Source organism: Rhincodon typus, chromosome 5 (assembly GCF_021869965.1).
Source record: "Rhincodon typus isolate 14 chromosome 5, sRhiTyp1.1, whole genome shotgun sequence".
Classification (NCBI taxonomy): Eukaryota; Metazoa; Chordata; class Chondrichthyes; order Orectolobiformes; family Rhincodontidae; genus Rhincodon; species Rhincodon typus.
Genome location: NC_063336.1, coordinates 6,575,162 through 6,586,452, shown reverse-complemented (window position 1 = coordinate 6,586,452; position 11,291 = coordinate 6,575,162). Strand labels below are relative to the sequence as shown.

At 43.4% G+C, this 11,291-nt stretch overlaps 1 protein-coding gene across 1 annotated transcript in view; it reads left to right on the top strand.

The window, feature by feature from the left end:
• The window catches only part of LOC125483092 (toll-like receptor 5), a 42,196-nt gene that overhangs the window by 22,303 nt on the left and 8,602 nt on the right, over positions 1-11,291 (top strand). The window lies entirely within an intron of this gene.

Below are 11,291 nucleotides of genomic sequence, written 5' to 3'. Positions count from 1 at the left end.
ATTCCCCATGCAGATGGCCTTAAGGCCCTCCGCTTCTTCTTGTCCCGCAGGCCCGACCAGTCCCCCTCCACTGACACCCTCATCCGCTTAGCCGAACTCGTCCTCACACTCAACAACTTCTCTTTCAATTCCTCCCACTTCCTACAGACAAAGGGGGTAGCCATGGGTACCCGCATGGGCCCAAGCTACGCCTGCCTCTTTGTAGGTTACGTGGAACAATCCCTCTTCCGTACCTACACCGGCCCTAAACCCCACCTCTTCCTCCGTTACATTGATGACTGTATCGGCGCCGCCTCGTGCTCCCACGAGGAGCTCGAACAGTTCATACACTTCACTAACACCTTCCACCCCAACCTTAAGTTTACCTGGACCATCTCTAACACCTCTCTCCCCTTCCTGGACCTCTCTGTCTCCATATCGGGCAACCACCTAGAAACCGATATTCATTTCAAGCCCACCGACTCCCACAGCTACCTAGAATACTCCTCCTCCCACCCACCTTCCTGCAAAAATGCTATCCCCTATTCCCAATTCCTTCGCCTCCGCCGCATCTGCTCCCAGGATGAGGCATTCCACTCCCGTACATCTCAGTTGTCCTCGTTTTTCAAGGACCGTAACTTCCCCTCCTCGGTGGTCGAGAACGCCCTCAACCGTGTCTCCCACATCTCCCGCACCTCATCCCTCACACCCCGTCCACGCAATAAAAACCAAAAAAGAATCCCCCTCGTCCTCACGTACCACCCCACCAACCTCCGGATCCAACGCATCATCCTCCGACACTTCCGCCATCTGCAATCCGACCCCACCACCAAAGACATCTTTCCCTCCCCACCCTTATCTGCTTTCCGGAGGGACAACTCTCTCCGTGACTCCCTTGTCCGCTCCACACTCCCCTCCAGCTCCACCACACCCGGCACTTTTCCCTGCAACCGCAGGAAGTGCTACACCTGCCCCCATACCTCCTCCCTCACCCCCATCCCAGGCCCCAAGAAGACTTTCCACATTAAGCAGATGTTCACCTGCACATCTGCTAATGTGGTATACTGCATCTGCTGTACCCGTTGTGGCCCCCTCCACATCGGGGAAACCAAGCGGAGGCTTGGGGACCGCTTTGCGGAACACCTACGCTCAGTTCGCACTAAACAACTGCACCTCCCAGTCGCGAACCGTTTCAACTCCCCCTCCCATTCCTCAGACAACATGTCCATCCTGGGCCTCCTGCAGTTCCACAACGATGCCACCCGAAGGTTGCAGGAACAGCGCCTCATATTCCGCTTGGGAACCCTGCAGCCCAATGGTATCAATGTGGACTTCACAAGCTTCAAAATCTCCTCTCCCCCTACCGCATCCCAAAACCAGCCCAGCTTGTCCCCGCCTCCCTAACCTGTTCTTCCTCCCACCTATCCCCTCCTCCCACCTCAGGCCGCACCCCCATCTCCTACCTACCAGCCTCATCCCGCCCCCTTGACCTGTCCGTCCTCCCTGGACTGACCTATCCCCTCCCTAACTCCCCACCTACACTCACCTTTACTGGCTCCATCCCTGCCTCTTTGACCTGTCTGTCTCCTCTCCACCTATCTTCTCCTCTATCTATCTTCTATCCGCCTCCCCCTCTCTTCCTATTTATTTCAGAACCCCCTTCCCCTCCCCCTTTTCTGAAGAAGGGTCTAGGCCCGAAACGTCAGCCTTTCTGCTCCTATGATGCTGCTTGGCCTGCTGTGTTCATCCAGCTCTACACCTTGTTATCTCAGATTCTCCAGCATCTGCAGTTCCTACTAGCACTGGGAAGTTGTTTTTCAAATGCCCCAGCAACAATGAGATAAACAAGCATGAACCAAATAAGAGCAGTTGCATGAATCTGCGCAACTGAGAATTGTGTGAGGAGGATATCGTCCTTGACTATGTCAGAGGCTGCAGAAAGAGAAAGGGGAAGGATAATGCACCATGGTCGCTGTTAGAAAGAAAGAATTTCTTCTCTCGTGGCATTGTGGGTCAACCCACAGCATATGGACTGCAGCGGTTCAAGAAGGCAGCTTACCACTATCTTCTCAAGGACAACTCGGCTTGGGCAATAAATGCTGGCCCAGCCATCAACGCCCATATCCCACAAGTGAACAAAAGCAAAGATAGAAAAGGACTTTGGGTTTATATAGTGAGTTTCACAATCTTAGAACACTCAAAGTAGTGTCCCCAGGGACTGTTGTCGAACAAAGAGACCTAGGGGTGCAGTTGCATTGTTCCCTGAAAGTGGAGTTGCAGCTAGACAGGATGGTGAAGAAGGCATTTGGCATGCTTGCCTTCGTTGGTCAGTGCATTGAGTATAGGATTTGGGACATCATGTTGCGGCTGTACAGGACATGCGTGAGACGACTTTTAGAATACTCTTTTCAATTCAGTCTTCCTGCTATCAGAAAGATGTTGGTAAACTTGAAAAGGTGCACAAAAGATTTACAAGGATGTCGCCAGGGTTGGAGGGTTTGAGCTATAGGGAGAGGCTGAATAGGCTGGGGCTTTTTTCCCTGGAGTGTCAGAGCTGTGGGGTGACCTTTTCAGGGATTATACAATCATAAGGGGTATGGATAGGGTGAATAGCCAAGATCTTTTTCCCAGGGTAGAGGAGTCCAAAACTAGAGGGCATAGGTTTAAGGTGAGAGGGGAAAGGTTTAAAAGCAACGTGAGGGGCAACGTTTTCACACAGGGAGATGCATGTATGGAACAAGCTGCCAGAGGAAGTGGTGGAGGGTACAACTATGTAATTTAAAAGGCGTCTGGATGGGTAGATGAATAGGAAGGGATAAGAAGGATATGGGCCAAATACTAACAAATAGAACTAGATTAATTTAGGATATCTGGTCAGCATGGATGAGTTGGAGCGAGGGGTCTGTTTCCATGTTGTACAATTCTATGCCTCTGTAACTAATTAATCTTAGTGAAGTGTGGTTATTGTTATAAATGGGAAAATGCAGCAAAATCTTTATTAGTGATGTCCATTCCTGGATTGTCCACGTCAGGCTGATGAGGGAAGGGTGTGGAGTTTCAAACAATATGGAGCAGGAAAAATATGCAGGAATTTGGAAAATGGCAAGATGCTGAAGGACTTCAGAAAGTAAAAAGAGTAGAAATCTACAGTATCTAACAAGGAAACTGGGTCTTTTGAGGCAAGGGATGATGACAGTGGTGGTGTTGAATCTTCAAAATATCAATTAGCCTGTAGACCAAGAATGACAACCATTCATTGAGTGAGTGGTGAAGGTGTTGACAGCTGTAAAGCAGCATCTTAATAACAATTTGTATTGAACATGTAGCTTAACTGATCTGTACCCATGTTGACACTTTACTACTTAGGCAGACCCTCAACAACAAGGATGACTTCCATTCGGAGTTATTGTCCTGAGGTGATTAAACAGTGCTGGTTCCATACACTCTGCCACAAGTGGACAGGATGTTCAGGTTTCCTCAATCTCCTGCTGTTCCTGCTTGGCCTGTAGCTGGGCCTCTCTGAGATGCTCGAGATGCTTGGCACCATCGCGGATGCTTCTTCACCAGTTTGGACAATCTTAGGCAAGAACTTGCTTTTGAAGTTTAGTGGCAGGCACGTGGCCTGTCCAGAACAGCAGGTTGAAGTAATGAGTGCCTCAATATTGGGGATGTTGGCCTGGGAGAGGTCACTGATGCTGGAGTAGCTCTCCTGCCGTTAGATTTGCAGGACTTTATGGACACATTGTTGGAAATATTGCTGAAGGGATTTGAGGTATCCATGTATCCAGCACACTCGGAAAAGGCAAGTAACATTGCTCCCTCTGCAGACTCTTTGTATCATCTTCACCACTTGCTTTCCCACCTATTTTTGTGTTATCCACAAACTTGGTTATATTTTATTCACATTCCTCATCCAGGTAATTCATATGCATTGTAAATAATTGTGGCCCCAGTACTGATTGCTGAGGTACGCCACTAGTTAGAGGTGACATCATGAAAATGTGCACTCCCTTTTTCCCAACTCTGTCTTCTGTGAATCTGCCGTTGGATTTGTGTCTATGTGTGTTGGATCTGTGTCTACGCTAATATTCTACTTCCATCACTATGGGCTCTTGTCTTAATAAGTAGCTTCATGTGTAGTACCTTATCAAAGAAGCAGCAGAAGTTACTTGAGCCTAGGACATTACCCTGAGGAACTCCTGGAGAAATGTCCTGGAGCTGAGATGACTGACCTCCAACAACCACAATCATCTTCCTTGTGCTAGTCATGACTCCAACCAAAGGAGAGTTTTCCTCTTGATTCCCATTGACTTCAGTTTTGTCATACTCGATCAAATGTGACCTTCATATCAAGGGCTGTCACTCTCCCCTCCCCTCTGGAATTCAGCTGTTCTGTCCGCGCTTGAACCAAGGCTGGAATGAAGTGAGGAGTTGAATGGCTCTGGCGGAACCCGAACTGGGCATCACTGAGCAGGTGCTGCTTGATAATACTGTTGATGACAGTCCGTTTGAGGAAAGATTAAATAGATTGGGCCCATATTCTCTAGAATTTTGTAGAATGAGAGGTGATCTAATTTAAGCATACTAAAGTCTCAATGGGATTGACAATGTAGATGCAGGAAAGATGTTTCTCCTGGCCGGAGAGGGGTCTAGAAGCAAGGGACACAGTGTCAGAATAAGGGCTGGACCATTTTGAACTGAGGATAAAGTGGAACTTTTCTCTCAGAGGCTTGTGAATCATTGGAATTCTCTACTTGAGAGAATTGTTGCTGCATCTGTTTAAGACCGAGATCGACAGATTTCCACATTTAAAAACATCAAAGGAAATGGAGAAGGTGCAGGAAAATTGTGTGTTGCAGTCAGTGATTACGTTTGATCTCAATGAATGATGGAGCGAGTTTGAAGAGTTAACTGACCTACTCCTGCTCCTCTTTCTTATGTTATTTGCAATGGTTTAACCACTGCTAACCAAATCCCAAGAACGAATCAAAAAGAAACTTTTTGCGCAGCAGTACAACACTGTGGAGTGCTGCTGCAGTAATCTCAGATTATGATGATGTCAGGTTAGTAAATGCTGTAGCTCCATCCGTATTGTCTGTTGCAGTATCCAGTGCTGCAGTTACATGAATTTATACTGCCTGTGTTTTATATAAAACAAATGTTGTCAGCATAATAGTAAATAAAAATCAGGCAAATGGCCAGATCAGCTTCTTTTTTTGTTCTCTCCTTTTCCTTCAAGGACATGATTTGTTTTACCCTGAAATTCATTTTTGTTAGATGGTAATAATAATTAAAATTAAGTGGTTTCTAAATTCTGACATTCTGTTCTGTAACAGTGACTTGTCTGGGTTTTTTTTATAGTGAGCTATCATTACGTTCCATCCCCATGCAGATGTCTACCCGTGCACAGGCAGTGTCTGCCCCTTGTAACTGGAGGGTTATTACTGTGAGAGTATTTCAGAGCATCAGCAAGCTATTTGATTTTGTGAGTGAATCGCGGTTTCCTCCTAGCTTGCCTTTCTTTCCAATGTGCGCACATGGACTCCCCAGCAGGGATTGTTGGCCATTAATTTGGGGGTTTTCCTAGAAATAGCTTCACATCACCCACAAGATTGTTAAATCCCACCTGAGCTCAACAAAGTGAGCACAGGCAAAGAGCTGGGTTTGTGTCCCCAGTTCAAGATGTGTACCCTGGGAAATATCCTGGTTCCACAGACCAACCTTCAGAGAAAGGGACCCATCAGATCATGTCTTTATGTCTTTACATTGGGGTGGGGCTGGGGGACAGGGTCAGATGCAGGATAGAGTTAGGCCAGCAACACACCCCCACACCTCCACCCAACACACAAATCGGAGGGAGTCACTTGGGCACTGACTTCTGAGGCGAGCTGTTCACTAGGACTTGATCCCAGTTATCTCCTTAAACTTTAGGTCCTCTACCCCTCAAACATTTACATCCCAGCCCACTCCCCTGTCTATCTGTGAAAACTAAGGCCTCAATCCAAAGGACCTTCAAATCAACAATGCCAGCTCAAGCTCTCATCCACCTTGAATGTCTGCTCATAAGGTTCTTTGCTAATTTACTGTCAATTCCTGCCAATGCAACCACCACCCCTTACCTTCCATTCAGCAGGAGTTCTGTTGGGCTGAGATAAAGATCCAACTATCTATTAACAGCCTTCTGTACATTAAAAACAAATTCCGTTCATGAAATCCATTCTAAATTTTAAAAGCTTCACAAGTATTTAACCCCTAAGAAAAATAATCAGGAATGCAGCAAAAGCAGTGACGCCTTTAAGAATGGATTTGAGCTGTCAATTAAACTTTGAAGCTAGGGCCGTCTGCTAAAGGCTTAGTAAAACAACTAGCATTAATAACGATAAAATAATAGCCCTTGAGGTAATGTCAACAAGCAGCTGTATAATGGATAGAGCATTTTTTTCAACATACTGACGCAGGCAGGCTGTTTTATTTTAATTTTTTTTTAGAAATGGGATTTTAGAAACATAGGAGCAGGAGTAGGCCATAGAGCTTGTCAAAGCCTGCCCCATCATTCTAGATTATAGCTAGCCATCTAATGCAAAACCATTTCCCACAGTATTCCCTCTTTCCTTGATATCTTTAATATTTAGACATCTATTGATTTCTTTCTTGAACACAGTGACTGAGCTTCCACAACTCTCTGGGGTAGAGAATTCCAACCCACCACTCTGAGTGAAAATATTTTTCTTCTTCTCTGTTCTAAACGGCTTGTTGCTGTATTGAAATTGTGTCACCGGTCTTCGACCTCCAGCAAGGAGAAAAGTCATTTCTGCATCCATTCTGCCTACCCCATTAAGTATTTTGTAAGTTTCAATTAGATTACCTCTGTTTCTTCTGAAGTCTAGAGATACAGGCCCAGTCTGCTCAGTCTTGCCATCCCAGGAATTAAACTGGTGAACCTCGGCTGGAATCTCTGTATAGAAGTATAGTCTACCTTAGGGAAACTATGCACCTCACAAGCAGTAGCATCTCCTCCATTAATTTAAAATCTCCCTCAATGTGAGTTAAGGCCATTTCTACAGTGAAAATAGATCTGTTTGTATCCGGCACTGAGTCCATGAAATCTTGGTCCAATGATAGCATTCATCCCAAAATGGAAGGGAAGTCAGAGAGGGAATAGCAGAAACTCTGACTATAATCATTTTTTTGCATCTGAGAGTGATGCTGTAGAGGAGGAGGATAACCAATACAGTTTCTGTTCGATAAGACTATAGATATAAACCACTTAATTTTTAATTAGTCATTCTAATAGATTTTCTTTTAATTTTTCATGGGATTTAAGCCTTGCTGGTAAGGATGGCATTTATTGCCTATTCCCATTACTCTTGACATGGTGGTGACGAGTCTTCTTGAATTATTACAGTCTGTGTGGTATAGGTATACCCACAGTGTTATCGAGAGGAAGTTTGAGGAATTTGGCCAGTTACAATAAAGATAAAGTCACTTCAGTCTTGCCAGACTACAGGACTGCTCTTTCATGAGAGAGTGACAGCTAGTGGTGGTTTAATCTGAGGGTCACCACACTTCCAAAAAGGAAAATGGTTGAGAAGGAGAGTACACAACCTTAGCTTGTGTAGGAATTGAACCCACATTGTTAGTGCATCAGTTTGCATCACAAACCAGCTTCCAGCCAACTGGAGATGATTGTTACCTGCCAACTGTACGGCATGAATCTTACTTGACACTTGTCATTCCAAGCCTGGATATTATCCAGATCTTTCTGCATTTGGACATGGATTGATTCAGTATCTGAGGGGTTGCGAATGGTGCTGAACTTTCTGCAACCATCAGTGAACATCCCCATTTCTGACCTTATGATGGAGGGAAGGTCATTGATGAAGCAGCTGAAGATGGTTGGGCCTGGGACACTACCCTGAGGAACTCCAGCAGAGGAGCTGAGATGACTGACCTCCAACAACTACGGCCATCTTCCTATGTGTCAGGTATGACTCCAGCCAGCAGAGAGTTTGACCCCGATTCCCATTGATTCTAGTTTTGCTAGGGCTTCTTGATGCCTTCAATCAAATGCAGCTTTGATATCAGATACAGTCATTTTCATCTCCTCACTATAATTTTGCTCTTTTGTTCATGTTTGGTGAATGACGTTGGGGCTGAGTGACCCTGGTGGAGCCAGAACTGAATGTCAGTGAGCTAGTCAATAGTACCTCATGTCACTTTACTGATGCTGAAGAACAGACTGAAAGGGTGGCAAATGGCAGGATTGATCAAACAGTTAAGATATTCAAGTGAAATGTTAAGTGTATTGATAAAGGAAAGTTTCATATAAGGCTTGTTAAAAGTTAGTAAGGCCAATATTTCAATGTCATATTAAGGGATTGCTATCTTTCAGATGAGATGTAGAGACTCTTGATGGAAATAAAGGATTGCATGTCACTATTGTAAAAAAAGGAGTAGAGGAGTTCTGTCTGGCAAACTGGTCCATATTTACTCATTAACGTTTTAATAACTAGCTAATAGATTTTTTAATCATTGTTTATAATATCTTGCTATACACTAATTGGCTGCTGCAATGCCAACATTACAAATTGGCAAGTGTTAAGGTATTAGGATGTTCTGAGCTTGTGAAAGACATTACATAAACTCAAGTTCTTTCCTTTACCTAAGTCTGTTAAAGCAAGGCATGCCATAATAAAGGGAATTCCACAGCCTGGGTAGGACGTTTGTTAAAGTTTGGAGAACAGGAATTGTGGTTAATTAGTATTTTTCAGACTTGAGGAATTTAAGCAATGATGTCCTGTGAAACATTGGGTACGCTCTATTTCAAAAATGATTTTATTTTTAGTTGGAGGCTTAATATCCAAGTGTACAAATGGCATACAGTTATAAAAATCTAGAGAAGTATGGATGCTGGAAATTAACTTATGAAGAAGGATCACTGGACCTGAAACGTTAACTCTGCTTTCTCTCTGTAGATACTGCCAGACCTGCTGAGTTTTTTCAGTATTTTCTGTTTGTGTTTGTGGCATCCTGCTACGCTTAATTCTGAAGTTTTAGTTGATTATTTGTGGGATGTTTGCTAATTGTCCTTGAGAAGGTGGTAGTGAGCTGAATGTTAATCATCCTCTAGAACAGCCAAACAAAACAATCCGCCAGCTCGCTGTTGATTTAAAGTTCATTGCTTGACCAAATCAGGTAAGAATAGCAGATTTTAATCCTTAACTGATAGTGTTAAACTAGAAGGAGTGATATGATAAATACGACTGCAAGTAAATTCATGACAGTGTAGACAAGTTGGTAGATTATACTGATATCAGATGAAATTGAATGAAGTGCAGAGAAATGTAAAATGATACCTGTGATCGAGTTATCTGTAGGTCTTTTGTAAAACAAGACCGTGAAGAATAGAATAATTATTTGAGGATTTTAGGGTTTTATTTTTGGTAACTGTGTTTTGGGAGTTCTGGTGTAAATGGGTAGTGTATAAATCATGACATGCTCTTTTTTGAGTCATGTGTTCAGTGAGCCAGTCACAGCAAAAGCGATGGAAGTGATCCACATTGCTTGGGCAGGAATTTTCCACAACTGGGATATGACATGGGAGATTAATCATCAACCTGGGTTGATGATTGTTATTGGAAATTTTTGGTTTTTTTTGTCTATCAGCACACAGATATTGCACGATGAATGTTGGTTGCTGTTTTCAAATAATAGCTGATGGATTGACTAAATCAATGCGCTGTTAATGGTAACAAATGTATATTTCAAAACAAATCAACAGTCTGTTTCAGCATTTTGCATTTTGGTAAGGTAAAAGAAAATCCACGCGGTCAAAATCTGAAATAAAAATATAAAACGTTAAAACATCACAGCTGCAACTAGGCAGAGTATGAATAGGTGAGCTGTCCATGGGTCCCAGCTAAAATATAGACCTGTCTTTAGCTTCAGATTGCATATAATCCTGTGCTGTGCCACCAATATCCACCATACAGGTCCCAATATAATACCAGCATAAACTCACCAAATTCACTGGACGACTGTGTGCGTGTATGTGTGTGTGTGTGTGTGTGTGGTGTGTGTGTTTATCATAAAATGTTTAATAATAGTTAGAATCTGTTTATGTGTTTGTTTTTAATTTTTAATTTATTTGTAATAAAGAGTAATTCTTGTTAAATACAGAAACTTAGTCCATGCTTTCTGTCAACCTGGATCCAAACATAATTTGGGCAAATCTGTGTACTTTTAAAAAAATCTTTAACCTTATGACAACTCTAGAAATAGCTGGACTAGACTTTTAACTCAGAGACGTGTAACATGTTTAATAAACTTCTGTTTTGTTCTTGAAGAAAATCTGCTGCCTCTTGTGAATATATTTAGTTGATTAACCATTACGTTAACCTAACTAAACACTGAATCTGTCAAGCCTGGTTTCATTCTGGGATCTGATTTATCCAGTGGTACCACCAGTTGGGATCATAACAATCTAAAGATCTGGCCTGTGTGTTTAGTTTTGGACTTTACAGAGGAGACTTCAATGGATTGTTTGAAATGAAGAGATGGGACACTATAGGTGGAAACAGACTGGTAACAGTGTTTGAAGGTTTCGAACAAGGAGACTGATGCAAATTAAACATAAAAGGTCTAATTCCATGAACAGGAAAAAAATTTTCGTCTGGGGGATGTGGAATGTACTTTCATTTGTCAGTTTGTTGAACATGCAAGGGGAAGTTAGATTGGCACGTGAAGCAACGAGAAGAAAATTGGGCAGACTCTGAAAAAGAGTCACACTAGACTGGAAACATTAATTCTGTTTCTCTCCACAGAAGCAGCCAGACCTGCTGAGTTTCTCCAGCATTCTCCGTGTTTGAACAGGCCCGTGCGATTGGAAATTACGCCTTGCATGGAGCATAAACATCGAAATGGACTTGATGAGCTGAGCAGCCTCTTTACCCTGCTGTCATGATATTTATTGGCTGCCTTCCTCTGATATATCTCCCAAATGGGCATTATCCTTACAGGAATGCAACCAGTGTAGTGCAAGTGGGTTAGTTGATTAAAAGGACCTCAGAGCTAATCCTGTCCTTATGTACACCTAATTTCAGGGAAAGAATTGAATAATCACAGCCAAATCACAGGGTTAGTAGGAACTGCCAATGCTGGAGAATCTGAGATAACAAGGTGTAGAGCTGGATGAACACAGCAGGCCAAGCAGCATCAGAGGAGCAGGAAAGCTGACGTTTCAGAAATCTTCTGAAGCAGCGTCCGGACCCGAAACATCAGCTTTCCTGCTCCTCTGGTGCTGCTTGGCCTGC